This window comes from Hyaena hyaena, unplaced genomic scaffold (assembly GCF_003009895.1).
Source record: "Hyaena hyaena isolate Hyena2069 unplaced genomic scaffold, ASM300989v1 scaffold_490, whole genome shotgun sequence".
Classification (NCBI taxonomy): domain Eukaryota; kingdom Metazoa; phylum Chordata; class Mammalia; order Carnivora; family Hyaenidae; genus Hyaena; species Hyaena hyaena.
Window position 1 is genome coordinate 1,050,875 of NW_024081123.1, and position 22,313 is coordinate 1,073,187.

The 22,313-nt window shown below is 41.2% G+C and overlaps 1 long non-coding RNA gene across 1 annotated transcript in view; it reads left to right on the forward strand.

Annotated features, from left to right (window-relative positions):
• Positions 1 to 18,549, forward strand: part of LOC120246823 — a 47,044-nt gene extending 28,495 nt beyond the window's left edge. The window contains exons 4-5 of the long non-coding RNA XR_005532160.1: positions 2,314 to 2,475; positions 17,841 to 18,549. This is a non-coding gene — a long non-coding RNA (uncharacterized LOC120246823). The remainder of the gene's footprint in view (positions 1 to 2,313; positions 2,476 to 17,840) is intronic.
• Positions 18,550 to 22,313: the final 3,764 nt, after the last annotated feature.

Below are 22,313 nucleotides of genomic sequence, written 5' to 3' on the forward strand. Positions count from 1 at the left end.
GCTCTGCACTGAGGGTGGAGCCTGCTTGGGATTCTCTCACTCTCTCTCTCTGCCCTCCTCCCCTCACACCCACTCTCTCTCTCTCTCTCTAAAAAAAAAAATAATAATAACAATAAGAGTCTGTGTCCTTATTCACAATGACCCCTGCGAATCTTCAAAATGCAGGGGGGGACATAGGCTTCCTAGGTCATGTCTCTCCTATCAGCTTCATTGTTCAGAATGACTGGTATCTACTTAACATATTGAAGTAGTATTAACTATGCTTGAAGAAGAGAAAGTTTTGCACAAGGTATTCCTTCCAGATTTGGCAAAACACTATGCTGCATAATACAGAGATGGCAAATTGCTTATAATCTAATTGGAAAGTTAAATACTTATGAGTTTTTTATAGAAGTCAAAGACTGCAACAGAAGAATTATCACAACATAGCGTCTGGTTAACAGACAAACCAGTTGTGTTAGCTGTGGTTTATGACAATTCAGAGAGAGAGTAACCACTTCAGGTTAAGAAGATGAAAGAAACTTACTAAGGAAGTGAGACTTCCCATTTATTAAGTAACCTGTTACTCATCGGTCACTTTTTTTATTATTTTTTTCATGTTTATTTATTTTTGAGAAAGACAGTATACAAGCAGGAGAGGGACAGAGAGAGACGGAGACATAGAATCTGAAGCAGGCTCTAGATTCTGAGCTGTCAGCACAGAGCCTGATGCTGGGCTCCAAGCAACAGACCTCGAGATTGAGTTGAAATCCGACGTTTAACTGACTGAGCTATCCAGGTGCCCCTTACTCGTCAGGTATTTTCACAGACAGATTCTGATTCCTCAGAACAACCTTATGAAATACGTATATTAGTATCCATAATTTACAAAGGAAGAAACTGAGGCTCAGAAGGTTTAAGCAACTTCTCCTTGGTCACTCAGCCAGGGAACAGAAGACAGGGCTTGAACCCATGTGTCTGAAAAGGACAGAAAGTATACCCCATCTGTGTCTCCCCTACTCTCAATACTCGATGACACTACCGCCTCCCTTCTGAGACCAGATGTGTGGGTTTCCACACACCAAGAAATTCTGGGATACTAGCTGGATGCTCCACAACTTTACTCAATTCTGTCAGTATCATCCTGGGAATAGTGTCAGATCCCACAGGTTAAGGACTCTCAATTGACAAAAATAAAGCAACTTAATAACAAGTTTGATGTCCTTTATGCATTGGAAAACAATGCATGGCTGGGGGAATCCAGTGCCTCACACGCAGTGGGGCATCCTTCCGAAGGGCTGTTCATGAAAGAGTGAGTTTTATAAAATGTGAGAAGAGGCAATATGGAAATAGGGCATGATTGGCTCAGAGGTTGGGGATTTCCTTATAAGCCTGGCAGGTCAATCAGAATACGGAAAAGGTATTTTTCAGTTGATTGACTGAGTTTGCATATCTGACCTTATTTAGAACAAGGAAATAATTACAGATTCTTGGCAGTTGGGGATTGGCTGGCTAGATATACTGAGATTCTGGTCAAGTGAGCATTTACAGGGATGCGAAAATTATCTACGTTTTAGTTTGCTGATGTGGAACCCCAGGCCGGAGCAGCTCCATCTTGGGCCTAGAAATGTATTTCAACCGGACTTGGTCCCACATGACTCCCCAACACCCCCACTTCACTTGCCAATCACAGGTCCGGGTTGCCACCTTTGCTTCTGACTGACCAAGTATAAACTGGAAGTTCCCACAAACCCTCCTCAGTTTTGATTAGTTTGCCAGAGCAGCTCACAGAACTCAGGGAAACAATGTATTTACTAGATTCATGGTTTATTTCAAAAAGATATAACTCAGGAACAGCCAGATGGAAGAGACTTATAGGGCAGTGTATATGGGGGAGGGGGGGAGGTGGAGCTTCCATGCCTTCTCTGAACACACCCCTACCCTCAAACCTCCACCCACAAGCTCTCCAAACCCTGTTCTTTTAAACTTTGATGGAGACTTCATGACATAGGCATGACTGATTCAACCTTCAGTCCCTCTTCCCCTTCTGGAGGTTGGAGGGTGAGACTGAAAGTGCCATCCTGTGATCACTGTGGGTTTCCCTGGCAACCAGCTCCCATCCTTAGAGGAGCCTGTCTGTGTTTATGTCACCTCGGTAAGATAAACTCTAATGCTGTAACAAAAGTCGCTGCCAGGGCTCCTATCACTCAGGAAATGCCAAGAGATTTAGGAGGTCTGTGAAACAGAAACAAGGATGAAGACAAAATCTATATTTCTCATTATAAATCATAATATCGTGGTATCTTACTTCACCATTTCTATTCTTTCCATCAGGAGGGGTGCAAACTCTAATCAGAGGCCTCCAGTCAGGTTGAGCAGTGTGCACAAGAGCAAGGAGATCGGATATTGGAAGGTGTGTTCGGAGTTCTGCAAGCAGTGGATTGGACAAGAGCGGGGATGTCAGGAAAGTAGGAGGGTGGCATCCCACCAAAGAAGGTAAGTAGGAGCACTTAGAAGGCCTTTAGGAAGCAAGGACTTTGTAAAAAGTTATTTTTAAATAGCAGTCCGAAGAGCACAGGGGACCTTCACATTTGGGCCTGGCCCTCCGTGCCTGCAGCGCAAGGTGGGGCATGGAGCTCAGGGTCCTGGGTTATCCACTCTGGTTGCAAGTCCAGGGTAAGGTACCTGCTATGGAAAGAGAAAACAGTCTAAAACTAGAAGGAACTGGGGCACCTCGGCTGCTCAGCCAGTTAAGCATCCTGCTTCAGTTCAGGTCAGGATCTCATGGTTCCAGGGTTTGAGCCTTGCATTGAGCTCTGTGCTGACAGCTCAGAGCCTGCAGCCTGGTTTGGATTCTGTGTGTGTCTCTCTCTCTGCCCCTCCCCCGCTCATGCTTTCTCTCTCTCTCTCTCCCTCTCTCCCAAAAATAAATTAACATCAAAAAACATTTAAAAACATAAAACCGGAAGGACCAGATAAACTGCACACTAGTGTCATGGAGTGCAAAGCAAAAGGGCTTTGGAGTCCATTGAGTTTAAATCTTAAATCTCCCACTCATTGTGTACATGACCTTCACCGGTCACTTAACATCTCTTACATTCAGTTTCCTCATTTGTACCTACTTTTCCATACACTTTGTAGTTGACTTCCCCAAATTCCTTTTACCTCAGCTGATCCATCTAAGATAATCACAAGAATCTCATTCTCTTTGCTAATAATTGAAACTGGGATGGCTAAGGAGATATAAAAGACTGCGGACTGAATGGTGTCCCCACAAAATTCATACATTGAAGCCTGAACTCACAATGATTCAAAAACAAAAAAGTAGTGCCCACTACCACTAGCACCCATTCCATATAACCAGGGAATTTAGCTTCAGAACACAGACATAAAATTGAACAGAGTTGCAGGGAAATGGAAACAGAACCCTGATCAAACCTTGCCTGAAGCCAATGTTACATTTGCACATTTTTTTAAAAAATATGAACCAGTATAATTTCTTACTGTTTCAGCAAGCTTGGGCCAGATTCTGTTAGACTACAGCAACCTAGGTTTACTGTGAGATTAAAATCAAATAATGGGGAAGTGCATGGCACATATAAATAATAGTTATTATTATTTTAGGCAGGTGACTAATCTGTAAGTCACCCCATGGAGTGTCACAACTGGGAGATCTATATGGATATGGAGAAGTTTCCTCTCAGTGAGTGTAGCATTATTTATAACAGCAGAAATGTTATGGTGAACACAACCATTCTGGAAAAAGGAAGAAGACCGGAATTAGAGGTAGCTAAGTGACCTGGCATTTGCCCCTGGCAAACTGGATTTAGATTCTGGTTGACAGTGAAGAAGCCAGCAGAAGAACAAAACAGAACTAACATAAATGGTGAGACCTGCAGTCTCCTTCCTAATCTCCATTTTTCGGCTAGTTTTCCTAAGCTTTCTAGCAAATCAAACAGTCAGATCTGCTTTAGAAATTTCCTGAAGTCCTGGGGCACCTGGCTGGCTCAGTCGGTTGGGCATCCGACTTCGGCTCAAGTCATGATCTCATGGTTTGTGGGTTTGAGACCCACATCGGGCTCTGTGCTGACAGCTAGCTTGGAGCCTGGAGTCTGTTTCGGATTCTGTGTCTCCCTCTCTCTCTGACCCTCCCCTGCTCACACTGTTTCTCTCTCTCTAGAAATAAATAAAACATTAAAAAATTACTTTTAACTAAAAATTTCCTGAGGTCCTTTCTTTGCTGTCACTAGAGTTCCCCTTATGAGCTTCTCCAGAATGTGCTCTTCTATAAACTCTACTTCTCCTGCCTGTTTCAATGTTTATACGACTCAAACAGGTAAAAAATGGTCAAATTAAAGGAGCTCATCGAGTTCTTATTCCATTGTACTTTTCTTTAGATTCAAATGCCTTCATTATATATTTAAAGCAAAGCAATAAAACATCTGAAAATTCTTTCAAAACCACACTGTTTACTTGATGGTAAGCAGCGTTTACACAAAACCAAAGTAGCCAGGAAGATAGTAGCTCTGGGCCACTGGACAGCTCTTCCTTGAATTGTTGTAGCTGGTAATGAAGCTGGTATATACATGGTATGATTGTTAGTGTTTTCTATTTTTATCAGTTGCTCCTCTAAATTCTGAAAACGATTCAGTCCTTGAACTACTTATGAAATCATTTCCTCATTTTAAGAAGCATGTAAAACAGATTAAATTCCCTGTTATGATCCTAAAGCAAAAATTAAGGAAATGTACAGGTTTGACTGCAAGGATGGTCTTTGCAGCATTATTTATAACAGCAGAAAGGAAACTAACCAAACGTCCAATACTAGGGGATTAGTTCAATCAATTACAGTACATGGATAAATGCCATTAAAATATGCAGTAAAACTATATAACTTCTCATGTGTCCATTAACGACAATATGAGCAAATGAAGATTTTTATATATTTTTATATTCTATATTAATATAGGATCAGTGATAGTAACTAACAGAGATGGGGGTGCCTATTAAAAATCCTAGGTAGGAGGGGCGCCTGGGTGGCTCAGTCGGCTAAGCATCCAACTTCGGCTCAGGTCATGATCACACGGTTCGTGGGTTCGAGCCCCGCGTCAGGCTCTGTGTTGACAACTAGCTCAGAGCCTGGAGCTGCTTCTGATTCTGTGTCTCCTTCTCTCTCTACCCTCTCCTGCTCATGCTGCCTCTCTCTCTCTCTCTCTCTCAGAAAAATAATAAAACATTAAAAAAAAAATCCTAGGTAGGGGCACCTGGGTGTCTCAGCCGGTTAATTGTCCGACTTCAGCTTAGGTCACCATCTCGTGGTTTGTGGCTTTGAGCCCCACATTGGGCTCTGTGCTTTCAGTGCAGAGCCTGCTTTGGATTCTATGTCCCCTCCCCGGCTGACACTCTCTTTCTCTCTCAAAAATGAATAAACTAAAAAATTAAACAACGAAAAAAGCATAGGTAAAGGGGCACCTGGGTGGCTCTGTTGGTTGAGTGTCCAACTAATTTATTTATTTTTATTTTTTTAATTTTTAACATTTACTCATTTTTTTGAGATACATAGAGAGAGTGAGCAGAGGAGGGGCAGACACACACACACACTCAGAATCTGAAGCAGGCTCCAGGCTCTGAGCTGTCAGCACAGATCCCGACACAGGGCTCAAACTCACAAACTGTGAGATCATGACCTGAGCTGAAGTCAGTCCCTTAACAGACTGAGCCACCCAGGTGCCCCTCCAATTTTTTATTTTGGCTCAGGTCATGTTCTCACGGCTCATGAGTTTGAATCCCACATTGGGCTCTCTACTTACAGTGCGAAGCCTGCTTGAAATTCTCTCTCTCTCTCTCTCTCTCTCTCTCTCTCTCTCTGCCCCTCCCCTACTCATGCTCTCTCTCTCTCTCTCAAAATAAATAAATAAACTTAAAAAAAATAGGTAAGAATACTAGGCAAACAACCCTGTGTTAGGCTGAAAATTGTGGCAGGCCTACAAAGGTACAATGCAGCAACCAGCAAGGGGTGGTGCAATGTGATGGAGAAAGTTACTGTAAAGCAGTGATAGTGCCCACTGGGATAGACTCTGTTGTAAGCATATTTGGAAAACATCCTGATAACTCCGAGAAGTACTGATGCTCATGGAGGAAGGCTGTGGAAGACTCCTGCATCACTGAGAATCAGTACAATTGTTAGTGTGTTTCCATGTGTCCCATAAACAGATAAGGCTTGGAAAACTTGACATTTTTTCACTTTTTCCACAAGGAACAGTTTTCACTGCACAACATAGCTGACATATTTATACACCTTCAAAAGCAAATTGTTTTCAAACACTTTCAAATAATTTAGAAGACTTCATTTGCTTATAAAGTATGTAGACATTATTATTAATGATTCAATGTCTCAAAAATGCACTATATTCCTGCATTTTGTGCTAAGTATATAGATGAGAGAAGCAAGCTCATTTTAAAAGTAACAGCACAGGCGCCTGGATGGCTCACTCAGTTGAGCATCAAACTCTTAATTTCAGCTCAGGTCATGATCCCAATATTATGGGATCCAGCCCCATGTCAGGCTCAACACTGAGCATGGAGTCTGCTTAAGATTCTCTCTCCCTCCCTCTGCCCGTCCTCCCCATTTGTGCATGCTCTCTCTCTCTAAAATATAAATAAATAAATAAATAAATAAATAAATAAATAAATAAACAAACCAGTAAATGTAGAGTACATGTGAGTGACTAGTTACAAGGAATTTCCACTAGCCATTTACCAAACATTCAACATGCCCTTACCATGTTTAGGGTCTTCTGCTAGATGTTAGGTCTATAAGGTTGAATGAGATTGGATCCCTAACTGGGAGGCAGACAAGGCAATCAATAATTGCATTTTAGTCAACGCTTGACATTAATGATTTCAAAATGAGAATTTATTTTTTTATTTGTTTAGAATTTCTTTTTTTAAATAAGAAAATCTTTAAAGGTCTTTTTATTTTTTATTTTATCTTGAAAAGTTATTTATTTAAGTTCAAATTAGTTAACATACAGTGTACTTTGGTGTCACAAATAGAACCCAGTGATCCATCACTTACATATAACACTTGTTGGCTCATCCCAACAAGTGCCCTCTTTAATGCCCATCACCCATTTAGCTCTTCCTCCCCCACTTCCCTTCCAGCACCCCTCAGTTTGTTCTCTGTATTTAAGAGTCCCTTGTGGTTTGTTTCCCTATATGTTTTTATCTTATTTTCCCTTCCTTTCCCTTATGTTCGTCTGTTGTGTTTCTTCACTTCCACATATGAGTGAAATCATATATTTGTCTTTCTCTGACTGACTTATTTTGCTTAGCATGATACCCTCTAGTTCCATCCACATCATTGTAAATGGCAAGATTTCATCCTTTTTGATTGCCGAGTAATACTCCATTGTGTGTGTGTGTGTGTGTGTGTGTGTGTATGTATATATATATACACACACATATATATATGTATGTATGTATACCACATCTTCTTTATCCATTCATCCATCAATGGACATTTGGACTCTTTCCATAATTTGGCTATTGTTGATAGTGCTACTATAAACTTTGGGATGCATGTGTCCCTTCAAATCAGGATTTTTGTAGTCTTTGGATAAACACCTGGTAGTACAAGTCCTGGGTCATAGGTTAAAATCAGAATTCCTGAAATGAACAATATATCAGCATACATCAGTGATATAAGTAAGGCCAAATAATTAATATGCTAATTGTTCCTTTCTGCTGCTGACATAATCCCTTGTTAAGCCTTTACCTCAACCTTATTCTAGAATAGATGGTCTCCCTTGAGCAATTCTTTAGGCTGGAAGTACAGTGGGGGATTCTTGAGTGTGACTGAAGATTAGCCTCCAAATTTTTCAAAACTCATTACTGCTTTCTGTACCTTGCCTCTTCAGCCAGTTGCTCCCATTAAGGTGCTAGTAGGGCAATATGTGGCTCACTCCCCAACATGGATTATTTCTCTTTCCCATTGGATAGCAGCCAAAGGGTTGAGAAACTAATGACCTCTCTAGGGGTATGCCCAACCTGAAAAACCCATCCCCTTCCCCAATGATTAATTCAGGACCCCAGGCCTAAGTTATTTAGGCCTTTCTTACTTTAAGTATGGATATGACTTAATTGAAGCCAATAAGGAAAGTCTGTTGTGGGCTTTTTTGCAAGTGTTTTTGGATATCTTATGACCATTCAATCTCCAAGTAATTCCATGACCTGGAAAGCCTACCATCAGGAAATAGGTTACTTAATAGATGTAGCCCTTAGGAGAGGATTCTGTGTTGATGCTCACCCCAGATATGGCCAAAGAAGACATTGGACAGAAGAGATCTTCCCAGGGGATGGAGCTAGGACACAACAGAGGCAATGCAAAGGGCCATCCTCTTGTGGGTACAGCCTCAGGCTGGCAATGTGGTTAACCAAGGACCTCACCCCTCTGCATGGCAAGGAGCTCTTGCTGTTCCTGTCTAACAGGATAAGACATGTTTTTGGAACTGTGTGTTATTGTCCAGCCTTCTGTTTTATGATTTTTTAATTAGTTGCCTTGTTCTTTGTGTACTAGGGAGCTGGGGGTGGTTTATCATTCAGACTCAGGCCCCCTGAAGAGCTATAGGTGGGATTGATAAAGATGACAACGTGATGGCCCAGATTGCAGAGGCTGCTGCTGATCCCACAACTGCATGTCTTTGGGTTGACTCCTGGGTGAATGTGTCTCATAAGTAGGTCACATGGGAAGATATATGTTGTAGATGTTATAGTGCACCACCCAGATCACCCCCTGTGACCAAAGCACTCATTCCAGGAGTGATGTCTGCTCTCACAGCCAGCTCTCACCCTAGAAATTGTCACACCTCCATATTATGTCTGTCCTCAGGGGAAGCAGGCAGACAACATTACTCACAGAGGGGTAAGGCGGTGCAATGAGAGGTGGTACAAAGGCTTTAAAGAAGGACAGCTCCCTGCCCACCTCTCCCTATAGGCTCCATTACAACTGCATCACAGATGAACTCCTCCCTCTGCCCAATCCCAGTCTCACTCACAGTGGTCCATCCCAGAGTACTGCCTGATAACTTTACTGTACCTAAATTCCTACTCCAGAATCTACTTCCTGGGAATTCAACCTCACATAATAAAGGACAATAACAATATTGTTATGAAATACTTAGAGCTTATTATGTACCAGACACTCTTCAAAATGATTCATACATATTAACTCACTTAATTCTCACAACCCATCATAAACTCTGTTCTATAGATGAAGAGAATGGGGCACAGAGAGGTTAAGTAGGCTGTCCAAGGTCATACAGCTGGCAAGTGTCCAAGCTGGGATCCAAGCCTAGGCATTCCATTTTGAGAGTTCTGTTCTGCCTCTCGACCACTTGGGTAGTACTCACTACACGCCAACTACCTCTATACCCAGTATCACTGCTGAGAAATTCAGAGCCAAGAAAAGATATCAAGTTGCTACAAGAAGAGATCAGCCCAGATAAAGCTTGGCAGCAGGCTCATGGCCCAAAGGATCCCTGACTCTGGGAGCTCCTTGGCTCATCCGGGGCCTCCCTGCTGTCTCAGAAGGGCCAGTCATCAGCTTTATCAAGGTCAGTGGGGAGCAAAGTGCAGACCAAAGACACAGGGTTTTCTTTAAGCAAGAATCATGACAGGGACAGCTGCTGCTGAAGACAGGAGCCAGACTCAGAGGAGAGCCAGAAAAACGAAAAATCTCAGGCAGTCTGGCTCCACAGCCAGTGCTCTTCATACCTACTGCTTCTCAATAAGAAAGAGGAAGGGACGCATTTAAGGATGCCAGCGAGCCCTAGGGACGTTGAACAGACATTGTGGAAGAAATTCCCTCATCTCTTCCATGCCTGCCCTACAGGAGCAGCCATAATCTTAGGGATGAGTCACCTTCCTGCATCCCACATTCCAGATGCCGGTTCAGGACCTCAGGCCCCACCTCAGCTCAGGACACTGCCCTGGCCACAGGAATGGTAGCAGGAATTAAGGGCCGTGAGAACGCAGTGGGGACAGTAGAAAGGTTTCCTTGAAGCCGTAGGTGGTAGTTATTTCACCACCTGCCTGAGAGAGAGATGGTCATGGAGGAGGAGGCAAGGCAAAAGGAAATGGTGCTGCTACCTCTGGATTCAGTCACCCCAGAAGCCCATGCTGGCTCTGAGTTCGTAGCCGCATGAGCCAGTAAGTCTCCTGACCGGTTAGGTCAGCGTGACTCGGATTGGCTTTGCTCGCGGCTGATAGATGTGGCGTCTGCAGACTTCACTCACACTGTCTTCCCTGCAGATCTAGCGATATATTTATGAGACAGACAGCCGGGGAAATGTTGAGAGAATTTGTTTTTTTAAGTATTCATTCAGACTCTTCTGTGGCAAGTGACAAGAGCCAATTGTAGCTATTTAAGCAAAAGAGAACTTTTTGGAAAACCGATGCACTTCACAGAATCCAAGGACAGAGTCACAGCTGGGCCTCAGGAATAGAGCAAAGCCTGAAACACTGTCGAGAATCCCAGGGGCCTCATCCTCTATCTCTGTCTGGTGCTTCCTGCCTTTTTCTCACTGCCCAAAGCCTTACATCTCTATCCTGCTGTCTAAAAAGAGGAACATGACTACACATGGCTTCCGAATTTTACATGTTTTAGCTAAAGCAGAGAGAAATGGATTCATTTTCTCTCCTCCCTCCATTACTCTCTCCTTCCCTAGCTTTTGAAATCTCTCTGCCCAAATTTCAAAGTTTCTACAGAACAAACTTCTCAACCCAGCTTGGGTCAGGCAGCCATCCTTGAACTAATAAACAGTGACTGGTGGCTGGGGGAGGTGTGCTGGGTGCAAGGTCATTTCTAGGAAAGCAGTTACTCTTGCTGAACCAAAAGGAGAGAGACAGTGGGGCAACAATAAACCGAAAAGAACTTTGCAGCAATATTCACATGAGCAACAATGCAAGGACATGAAAGCAGTTTTACCAGGGCTATGGGATTATTTATGAAATATTTTTTCTCTATTTTCTATTTTAGAACAGAATATATAGTGTAGCAGTTAAAAACAGAAACTTCAGGGGCACCTGGGTGGCTCGTTGGTTAAGCCTCTGACTTTGGCTCAGGTCATGATCTTGTAGTTTGTGGGTTTGAGCCCCATATGGGGCTCTGTGCTGACAGCTGAGAACCTGGAGCCTGCTTTGGATTCTGAGTCTCCCTCTCTCTCTGTCCCTGCCCTGCTCATGCTCTGTCTCTCCCTCCCTCTCTCTCTTTTAAAAATAAACTAAAAAATTTTTAGAAAAACAACAGACATTTCAGTGCCACACAAGCCGTGTCTGCATTCCAGCTCTACCACTTACAGGCTGCCTGGCCTCATGCCAATTGTTTCACTTAAAATGGAGCAAACGCTCTCTAAGAGTGAAGGATGAATGAGTACAATAACAAGAAAACAATCCAATTTTAAAAATGGGCAGAGAATCTGAATAGACATTTTTCCAAAGAAGCCATGCAGATGGCCAACAGACACATGAAAAGATTAACATCACTCATCAGCAGGGAAATGCAAACAAAACCACAATGAGATATCACCTCACACCTGTTGGAATGGCTATTATCAAAGAGACAAAGAAATTACAAGGGCTGCTGAGGACGTGGAGAAAAAGGAACCTTTGTCCCCTGTTGGTGGGAATGTAAACTGGTGCAGCCACTGTGGAAAACAGGGTGGAAGTTCCAAAAAAAATTAATAGAACTACTATAAGACCCAGCACTTCCACTTCTGGATATTTATCCGAAGAACATGAAAACACTAATTCAGAAAGATATCTGCACCCCTATGTTCATCGCTGTATTATTCACAATAGCCAAGATATGGATACAACCTAAGAGTCCACTGATGGATGAATGGATAAAGAAGATGTGGTGTGTACATACACAATGGAGTACTAGTCAGCCTTAAAAAAGAAAGAAATTTTGCCATTTGCAACAACATGGATGGACATAGAGGGTATGATGCTAAGTGACATATGTCAGAGCAAGGCAACTACTGTATGATTTCATTTACATGTGGAATATAAAATAAATAAACCAAATGAACAAACAAAACAAAACCTATAGATACAGAGAATAAATGGTTGTTGTGGGGGAGATGGATGAAGGGAGCCAAGGGGTAAAAATTTCGTTATAAAATAAGAAAGTAATGTACAGCATATGGACTAGAGTCAATAATATTGTATTGCAGATTTGAAAGTTGCTAAGAGGAGAGCCTGGCTGGCCCAGTTGGTAGAGCATATGACTCTTGTTGGGGTCACGAATTCAAGCCCCTCATTAGGCAGAGAGCTTACATTAAAAAAAAAAAGTTGCGGGTGCCTGGATAGCTCAGTCGGTTAAGCGTTCGACTTCAGCTCAGGTCATGTTCTCACACTCCGTGAGTTCAAGCCCCACATCGGGCTCTGTGCTGACAGCTCAGAGCCTGGAGCCTGCTTCAGATTCTGTGTCTCCCCCTCTCTTTACCCCCCACCTCATGCTCTGTGTCTCTCTGTCTCTCAATAATAAATAAGCATTTAAAAAAAAAGTTGCTAGGAAAGCAAATTCTAAAAGTTCTCATCTCAAGAAAAACATTTTTTATATCTTTGTGTAGTGACAGAAAATCGACTTACCATAAGATATACAAATGTTGAATCATTATATTATACATATGAAGCTAATAAATTATCAATTATACTTCAATAGAAAAAGTAATTCACTTGGCACCCTACTGGTAACATAAGTGCCTTATAAGTAGTATCTAATATTATTTCTAAATTTTCTTTAATTGCTTAAAATACCGTTTCAACAACAAACAAAAAGTGAAAAGGGGAAATTTTCTGCTGCTTTCGTCTGAACCAAGCCATAAGTCATTGGCACTGTGAGAAATGGTCTTTGCTCAGGCCTGGAGGAATGAGACTGAGTTGGGTGCCTTCCTCTCCCGAGGAGATCAGCAGTTCACAAGATACGAGGGTTCCAGAGCTGCATTGCCCTATCGATTCGCTGTGAAGGAAATTTTTTATTTTCACAGAGGAGTTGACAACAGCAGAACCATTAGCAGCATCTCCTTAGAGCCATCTGGCATCGATTTTTCCACTGTCTCCTGAAAGAGCATTCTCCAGAGCCTTACAGTGAAGAAAACAATTATTTTTCCCTTACCTCGGCAACCGCTGACCTAGAATCCCCTGATTTTTCTGTATTCACTTTAATAATACAGAGACAAGCTAGATGGGAGGGTCCTGCTATGCCGTGTCAAAGACCATTATTTCCGAGTCAGGCCTTATATGCGCCAGGGGCATGGTGGTTCAGTTTAGATTTTTTGTTTAGTTTTTACTCCTACAGTTTTTGTTTAATGGCAGAATTAATCTTTGATGAATGTTGATTTTATATTACTCTAACATAAACTTCATTCCATTTGAAGTCTTCTTGTCTTTTGGATTACTGCTACTCTACAGATCACCATTAATAACTTCAGTTTTCAACCAGCCTTTTTGTCTCTCCATTCTGATTTGGCAATGGAGTTCCAGATAATTCTCTAAAGCAAACCTAATAAAGCAATACTGTCATTACATCATCTGAGTTTGTTAGTTCATGTATTATGGTTAGCAACTGCACCTAAAAGTTAACTACAAGGCAAACTTAGAGCTGCTTATTTTTCTTTAAGTGGAATGATCTTTGATTAGACTCATATGTAAATTAAAAAATTAATAGCTTCAAATCTGACAGACTGCATTGCTGTGTTTCTGATCACAAAATTGCTCACTATATGCACATTGGCATTTTTAAAATTTTTATTTATTTTGAGAAAAAGAGAGAGAGAGAGCACAGGAGGGGCAGAGAGGAGAAAGAGAATCCCAAGCAGCCTCTGCACTGTCAGTGCAGAGCCTGATGTGGGGCTTGAATCCATGAACCATGAGATCATGACCTGAACCAAAACCAAGAGTCAGATGCTTAACTGACTGAGCCACCCAGGCACCCCTACGCATGTTGGAGTTTTAATAGCAGCTGGTTTTACATGCTGGAAGAGTAGCCAGTTTTATATTGGAATCAATAAGAGAAGAAAATGGCCAATACAGTTCAGTAGAAACATATACAATGTACACTAAAACACAATTGTGGCAAATTCTTAACACACTGTATCCAATTGCCCGGTGCCTTGAAGAAGGGTTTATGGATTTAAGTTCATTCCCTTTGAATGATCTTTTCTAAAATCTTGGATATTGTGCTTATAATAATGCTTATCACCAGTGATGACATGTTGTTTTGGTATATTGCACTTAAGTTGGAGAAATCCCACACTTTTAGTAATCCAGTGGAAGTATGAAACTAATAAGGTTAATCCAGCATCCACTGATTCATAACATCTGTTCCTCAGCAGTTTAGCTACTTGTAAAGGGACAGAGAGTGACCCCATGCAGCTATCACGCCCCCCCCCCCCCACCAACCTGGTGGGGCACCAGCTGTGAGAAGCTTTGGCATCTGGAGACTGCCTTGCCAGGTATCATCATCTCGCCTGGTCCGTGAGTGTGCACCTGATATCCACATGGACCATGTCTCTCCACCCTGTCCCACTTTTCCAATTGTTTATTTTATTTTTTTCTTAAAAAATTTTAATGTTTATTTATTTTTGAGAGACAGAGAGACAAAGCATGAGTGGGGGAGAGAAACAGAATCCAAAGCAGGCTCCAGGCTCTGAGCTGTCAGCACAGAGACCAATATAGGGCTTGAACCCACAAACTATGAGATCATGACCTGAGCCAAAGTCAGATGCTTAATTGACTGAGCCACCAAGGCGACCCCCACAGCCTACACCCCCGCTATGCTATTTTTTAAGAGAAGAAATTGATCTTTTAGCTTGAGGCACAGAAGAATAGCTCTTAACTCTAAGCTTCCCAGGAATTTCTGCATAAAATCTATACTCTAGTTGTTGCCACTCCAGATCATTGAAATTTAACCTCTATCATACTTTCTGTGTGTTTATTTCTCAATTGCCCTATGTTTCCAATTCTGAGGGCATCAGCTAGAAGTAAACAGTATGTTTGGCCTCTGTACATGCTTGCATTTTCCATTTGTAAAATCAGTAGAATAAAGTTTACATCAGCTTTACTCCAGGGACATCTTTAATAGTATAAGATACTTTAAGTTACCTATATTGTGTCTTAAAAAAATCAAGTCTGCCTGTTTTCACCAAGTCCTATGTTATTTTCTAGATTTAGGAATTTAGAAGTTAAACTTCTAACACATTAAAAAGAACAAGCAGCGAAAACAGAACAGACTGAGTCCTCCCTCTATATCTGATGGTAGGATGGAAAAAATTGGTGCTGTGGACCTGTATGTTTGCAGAGTGGTCAGAAGCACAGACTTTTAGGCGGCTGAAACAATATAGTTTCAAACTCTGGCTCTACTATATACAGATTGTTTGGCTTTGGGCCAGTTTCTCTCTGAGCTTAAATTTTGAAAGGAGGATAAGAAAGAAGTATTGTCGTAAACACTAAACTATATACACACATATGTATAGAAATGTTCATGTATATATACATGGTCTAATTGTTATAACACTGACACTTATGTACATGTCTATATACGTGTGTGTGTGTGTGTGTGTATACTGCATTAAACATTGTTCATGATATAATCAATCAAAATAGTATCTGTTGTTCCCTAATTATTATCTGCTAAGTTAAAGAGGCCTTCCATATGGGAACATATTTACATACACTCAGTATATACTGATATGTATGTCCAATGGCAAACTATTTATATAATTGTTGGTGTCATACAAAATCACAAAAAGATCGTATATTTGTATGCAAATGCATTGGGTGTAGAGATTACTTTAAAAAGCTGTAATAAAAAAATGAACTATTATTTACATCATTTATTGTTACTTACCTTTTCACCATTTGTGATCTTATTTCCCCAATAGATTATATACCCCAGTTCTTCCCAAGTACTTAGGAACTTTATTTTTCTTTTTTTTTTTAATTTTTAATGTTTTTATTTATTTTTGAAGGACAGAGGGAGGGGGTGGGGGGAGATGGAGCATGAGTGGAAAAGGGGCAGAGAGAGAAGGAGACAAGAATCCAAAGCAGGCTCCAGGCTCTGAGCTGTCAGCATAGAGACCGACTTGGGGCTTGAACTCACAAATTGTGAGATCATGACCTGAGCTGAAGTTGGACGCTTAATGGACAGAGCCACCCAGATGCCCCAGGAACTTAATTTTCGTTCAAATGTATCCATTTGAAATGTTGAAGGGTGCAATGCAAACACTTTTGCCTTGTTGGGAATGCTTACTTATCTGCAAAATGAGAAGATTAGGTCAGATGCTTCCTGTGACCCTTTCCCCTTCCAAACATACCATGACTTCACGGTCATTGAAGTAAAACACCCTGAAGGTGGATTTGGTTCAATCATTATGTAGTTGTGCTACCCGCTAAAAGTTACAGAAATATTTACTGAGTTATTCCTGGAGTAAACCACATGCCTTGAGGATATGCTGTAGTATGACTGTTCACAACTGCAGTAAAGAGCAACGGGGCAGGGTGGCATGCGAATAGCTGCCCCAGACATGCTACCTGGGAAACCTAGCAACTTCTGGGAGTGAGACAGGCCACTGGGGAAACTGAAGACAATACTCAGATTGGAAAAACCAGTTATGCTGAAACCAAGGCAGAAGATCCAGGCCCTTGGTTGATTGATCTCCTGATCTTTCATTTAGTAGAGCTTCATTTGTGATGATGTCCTTCTCCCTTTAAGAAAGGAATAGTCCCTCATTTTATCATCAAACAACACTTCAGATGGTGGAGGTCTGCTAAGCACTATTCAAGATCATTTCTCGGATATTTAGATTTCTGTAGAACACTATGACTCTTTATTACTTTCCATTGGTTAATGGATAGGAAGTTTTTAAATTGTCTTTGTAAATTCAGAACCATGTATGTTTCAGTGCCAGGATATTAACCAGTGTAATGTTGTTATTATTGAGAAAGCAGGGTCATGGTCATGGACAGATTAGGTTAGGAATGAAGGTAAGTGACTCTCTTCCCACCTGATATCCCTGCTGTTGTCAAAGTAACCAGAAGGGCCTGCTGCTTGCCCATTGTATAGAATCGTATTTCTCAAAGAATGGCCTATTGAACTCTGCATCAGAACCAGCTGGGCAAATGTCAAAAATGCAGCTTCTGGGGTGCCTGGCTGGCTCAGACGGTAGAGCATGCAATTCTTGACCTGGGCACTGTGAATTCCAGCCCCATATTGGGCGTGGAGGCTACTTTTTAAAAAAAATGCAGCTTCCGTAGCTCACCCTGGCCCATAAATTCAAATATCTTGGAATGGGACTATTTTAACAAGCTACTCAGGTGATTCTGATACTAGATAAAGTTAGACAACTCTTGACATAGAGTGACTTGTCAAAATTGCAGATACTGTCATGTCATTCTTCTACCTAAACTCTCAATTGGCTTCACAATATCACAAATCAACTTGAAAGTTTTTAACCTGCCAAATACATCTTTCATACATACAGCCTCTGCCCAGGTCTCTAGTTTTTTTCTCTCTCTACCACCTGCCCTGTGCTGAAAATTCCAACCAACAAGGAACTATTTGTAGATTCTCCGAACTTTCTTCTTTGTCTATACTCACTAGGTCCCTTCTTTCTGGAATGCTCTGCCATTCTTTCCTTCATTCTAGTTTCCCTCTATCTGGAAAGCTCTTTCTTTCCTCACCTCTTCATTATATCCCCCTGGGATAAGTTAGCACCGTTGCTCTTTTCCTGTCTACACATGGATCTTATATCAAATTATAAATGCAACACCACTTTTCTGTCCATCTTACCTAATAGGTCAAGAAAGTCCTTGAGGACCCAGGACAAATACGTCAGTGAGTTTGGTTACAAGCAACAAAACTCAACTGTGAGGAAATTAACCGAGAAAAAAAAGGAAGTATTGGTAAGATGCTGCATAGCTACAAGATATAAAGGAAGTGTATCAGCTTAGGAAGGACAGACACCAGAGAAGCTGCAGATCACAGCAACAGGAACTTCTACCCAGGCCAGGGGAGGCCCATGACCTAGAAAAAGCAAAGCCTATGATGGGCAGCCCCAACAAGTCATGTGGGATGATGAAGGAAAAATTCCACCAAACAAAGAGTATGTGGCGTAGTTACAGAAGAAGAGTGTGTGGTGCTGTTACCGAAGAAGAGTCTTGCTCCCAGTTGCGCCGCCCCTCATCCCCCGTGTCTGGTGCAGACCTCGACACACAATAGGCTCTTACTGAATGCTTGGAAAATGAATGATGTCAGAGAAAGAGAGAGAGAGAGAGAGAGAGAGAGCTAACACTACCTGCCAGACAGTGAGCAAGTGTTTCAATGTTATTGCAGTCAGTCTCTCGCAATTCTACAAGTACACATTATCTGTTTTTCAAATGAGGAAACTAAGACCAAAGAAGCAACGTGCCAAGGTCACTCAGTGAGCAAGTGAAAAAGCCTAGGATCTTGAAAATGTACTGTACTGCCTTTCTTCAGTGAGAAATATATAATGTTTTTCTCCATGAGAAGTGTACCTTATGTTGAGTTTCATTTTGTTTAATAACATCCCTTTCTTTAATAGAATCCCTTTTTAAGTAACAGTGTCTTAGCGATACTTTCATGTTATCCACAGTAGAGGAAGACCAGTATTGTATGAAGTTCATAGACATTAAGGACCGGATTTCTCAAGGGGTACTTGGATGGTTTAATCGGTTGAGTGTCTGGCTTCAGCTCAGGTCATGATCTCACAGTTCATGGGTTCAAGCCCTGCTTTAGGCTCTGTGCTGACAGCTCAGAGCCTGGAGTCTGCTTTGGATTCTGTGTTTCCCCTCTCTCTCTTTGCCCCCCCCCCCAACTTGTGCTCACTATTTCTCTCTCTCTCTTGCTCTCTCTCTCACTCTCAAAAATAAATAAACTGGAAAAAAAAAAAGGAACCAGATTTCTCGGGTTGGACTCCCAATTCTGCTTTTTACTGTAAGTGTGATCTACGGTAAGTTTTTAAGCTATCTGTACCTCTCTTTCTTGGAAGTAAGGATAATATTAGTTACCTATGTCCTAGGGCTATTATGAGGATTAAATTAGTTAACACATATAAAGTACTTAGATTAACATCTGATATATAGTTAAGTGCTATAACAAAATAACATTGCTTGTTCTTTTTTAACTATTGCTTTTCCTTCCATAGCACGTATGGACTATAATACATTTAATCATTCCTCTATGAATAGAAATTTTGTCGGTTGCAAAGTTTTGGTATTATAGATAATGCTACAAAGAGCATTCCTGATTGTGCCTCCTCATGCACATGTTTGTCCACATATTGGTTGAAGGAGTAGAATTGTTGAGTTAAAGGACATTTGTTTGTAAAAGGTACTAACTTTTACCTATTGCAATGGATATACACAGTAAAATATCAAACTGTGCAAAAGATCATATATTAAGAGTCTTTCTTCCCACTCCATGTGATATCAGAGATGTTGATTATAAGGCTTTTAAATTCCCTTTATACTAATTTATGCTTCTGATGCTAGCCAGGACCTAGAATCTGAATTGTGAATTCATTCTCTGGCTGACATCATCATCATCATCATCATCATCGTCACCTTTATAAGTTTGTTCAGAATCTTGCAAATGATATCTGATACTTCATTTTACCTAGCTTTCCATATTACATTTTCCTGCTTTATGTTACTTAATTTTGTCTTATTCTTTTTCTAAGATTCTTAGTGCTTCTTATTTTTATACAAGCCCCTTAGTGAAGAGCACGTAGATTTTTAAAATAAAAGATCTAGAATAAAAACACTGTTTTGTCACTTATTTGCGTTATGTGGCCTTTGTTAAATTCTCTGAGCCTATAAAATGGGAACAATAGTATCTACCTTAGGAGATTAGTATTGTTACATATATGAATATAAATATATGTGTCACTTCCTACATGTCAGGTACTTTACATCCATTATCTCTAACTCTTGAAGTAGTCACAACCAAGATAAGTTGGAAGGCAAATGCATCAGGCTATGAGAAAATCAAGGAGATAGTATGAAACGGATGTGGTGTAGAAAGTCACCAAACCAAGACCTGAACTTTGGGTTGGAGGAAGTTGAGAGTGGTGGGTATTGGCAGGAAGAGTTTAGACAGAGCCAAAAAAGCATGTGTAGAGGTCCTGAGGTTAGAGAAAACTTAGTTACTCAAGAATTGAAAGTAGAGAAGTTTAGGACCATGAAAAATAAGGGAGAGAGTGATAGCAGATGGGGCCAAAAATGATTATTTTGAATTCCCATCTTTCCTTTCTGGTTTTGGAGATTGCTTTGTGTAGACATGATTGTTGGAGCTATTCCTGCCATCTTTCTGCCCTGAGGAAGACACTGGGATGGCAAGAGGCTGGGGACTTGAGGAAATCACTGAACTACTGAGCCAACTCTGGAAGTGCTCACTTCTGGACTAATTTACCTTATTAGATAATAAATATCCTTATTGATTAAGGCAATTTTAGTTGACTATCCCGAAGGCATCTTAACTGATTATATTTAATGAAAGAGAAAGATCATGCAGGACTTTGTAGATCATATTAAAGATCTGGAGTTTAATTCTAAGGGTTATGGAGAGCCATTAAATGCCACTGGTGACTGGTGATGAAGCAACTTTTAGACAGATGGGAGTGGAGTGGTTCAGTTCAGAACCCAGGTTGGACCGGATAAAGAGAGGAAAATTAAGAAATGGAGACGTAGATGGTATAGAAGCAGGTCACGAAATTTGACCTTCAAGAGGACATAGGGCAGGAGCTGAGAGACATGTGGAATCAAGGGAGGGTTTGTTTTTCTCTTAAAGATAGGGATGGCTATCTTTCCTTTACCTCTATTATCCAATTCATTAGCAAACCCCTTTAGGTCTTTCTCTTAAATGTATTCTAAATCTGTCCACCTCTCACCTTCAACCCAGATAACTCACTGGTTTGAGCCACTGTCGTCCTCACTAGGATTAATTCAGTGGCCTCCAACTGTTTTCTCTGCTTCCATTTTTATTTTGTTCTTGTCTTTTTGAAACCACGAGGCAGTCATGGTAAATGAAATCATGGTTTTGAAATACAATCCAAACTCTTGGTCTTGGTTTATGAGATTGAGTATATATAATCTGACTCTTCTCCTATCTTCCCACATCCCATCTACCTCACTGTCCCCCTGTGCTCTGGCTCCACACCGCTTCTTTCTGCTCATTGTTCCTTTCTCACTCACTGGTCCCAGGGCTTAGCAAGCTTTTTCCTACATCTTTGAATGGCTGACTCCCTTTCATTATTCATGACTGATCAAATGACTTTTTTGCCTCATCCCAAAAGTTTTCTCTGACCTTCTTATCCTCCCCCATCCACATCTTCAGTCCTGTTTTACCCTATTCATGGCTCTTATCATCTGAAATAATCTTGTTCATTCATTTGTTGATTACTTATAGTTCTCATTAAAAGTAAAGTCTGGGGGAAACTGGGTAAAGTTTATGGGATTAAATATGTATTATTTATATCATTGCATGATATAGGTGTGTGTTATATATCACCATGTGTTATGTATAAATGATAAGCATGTGAATCTAATTATCTCAAAATAAATGTTTTTGGTTTTTTAAATTTTTTTTAATGTTTTTTATTTATTTCTAGGAGAGAGAGAGAGAGAGAGAGAGACAGCGTGAGCAGGGGAGGGTCAGAGACAGAGGGAGGCACAGACTGAAACAGGCTCCAGGCTCTGAGCTGGCAGTCAGCACAGAGCCCGACACGGGGCTCGAACCCACGAACCGCGAGATCATGACCTAAGCGAAAGTCGGACGCCTAACCGACTAAGCCACCCAGGCGCCCCTTTGGTTGTTTTTTTTTTTTTTTTTTAAGTAAGTTCTGTGAAAACTGGGATTTTGTTCCCTTGTTGGGAACTGTGTCGCCATCAGCAGAAGGAAGTATGGCATACAGTGGGCACTAAAGAAGTCTTATTAAATGTGTGACTTAATAAATGATAGATTTAGTCATGTCTAAAAGAGAATGGGGCGGAGTGTACCAACAATAGCAGGAGACCCTGAGCCAAGGAAACCGGGATGGCAGAACTTAGCACTAGAATCCTTATCTTCGAGTTGAGATTCGAATCCGCCTCATACTACCTCTCCATTAGTGGAGTGTTGATTAAATGACTGAAGCCCTGATTAACACTGTCTTAGGCGACACTCGCTCATATTCCGTCTTTGTAGCACATGGCGATTACAACAGCGCAGGCCAGATAGGACCATCACTTCACATGTGGGGTCTGGATCCCAA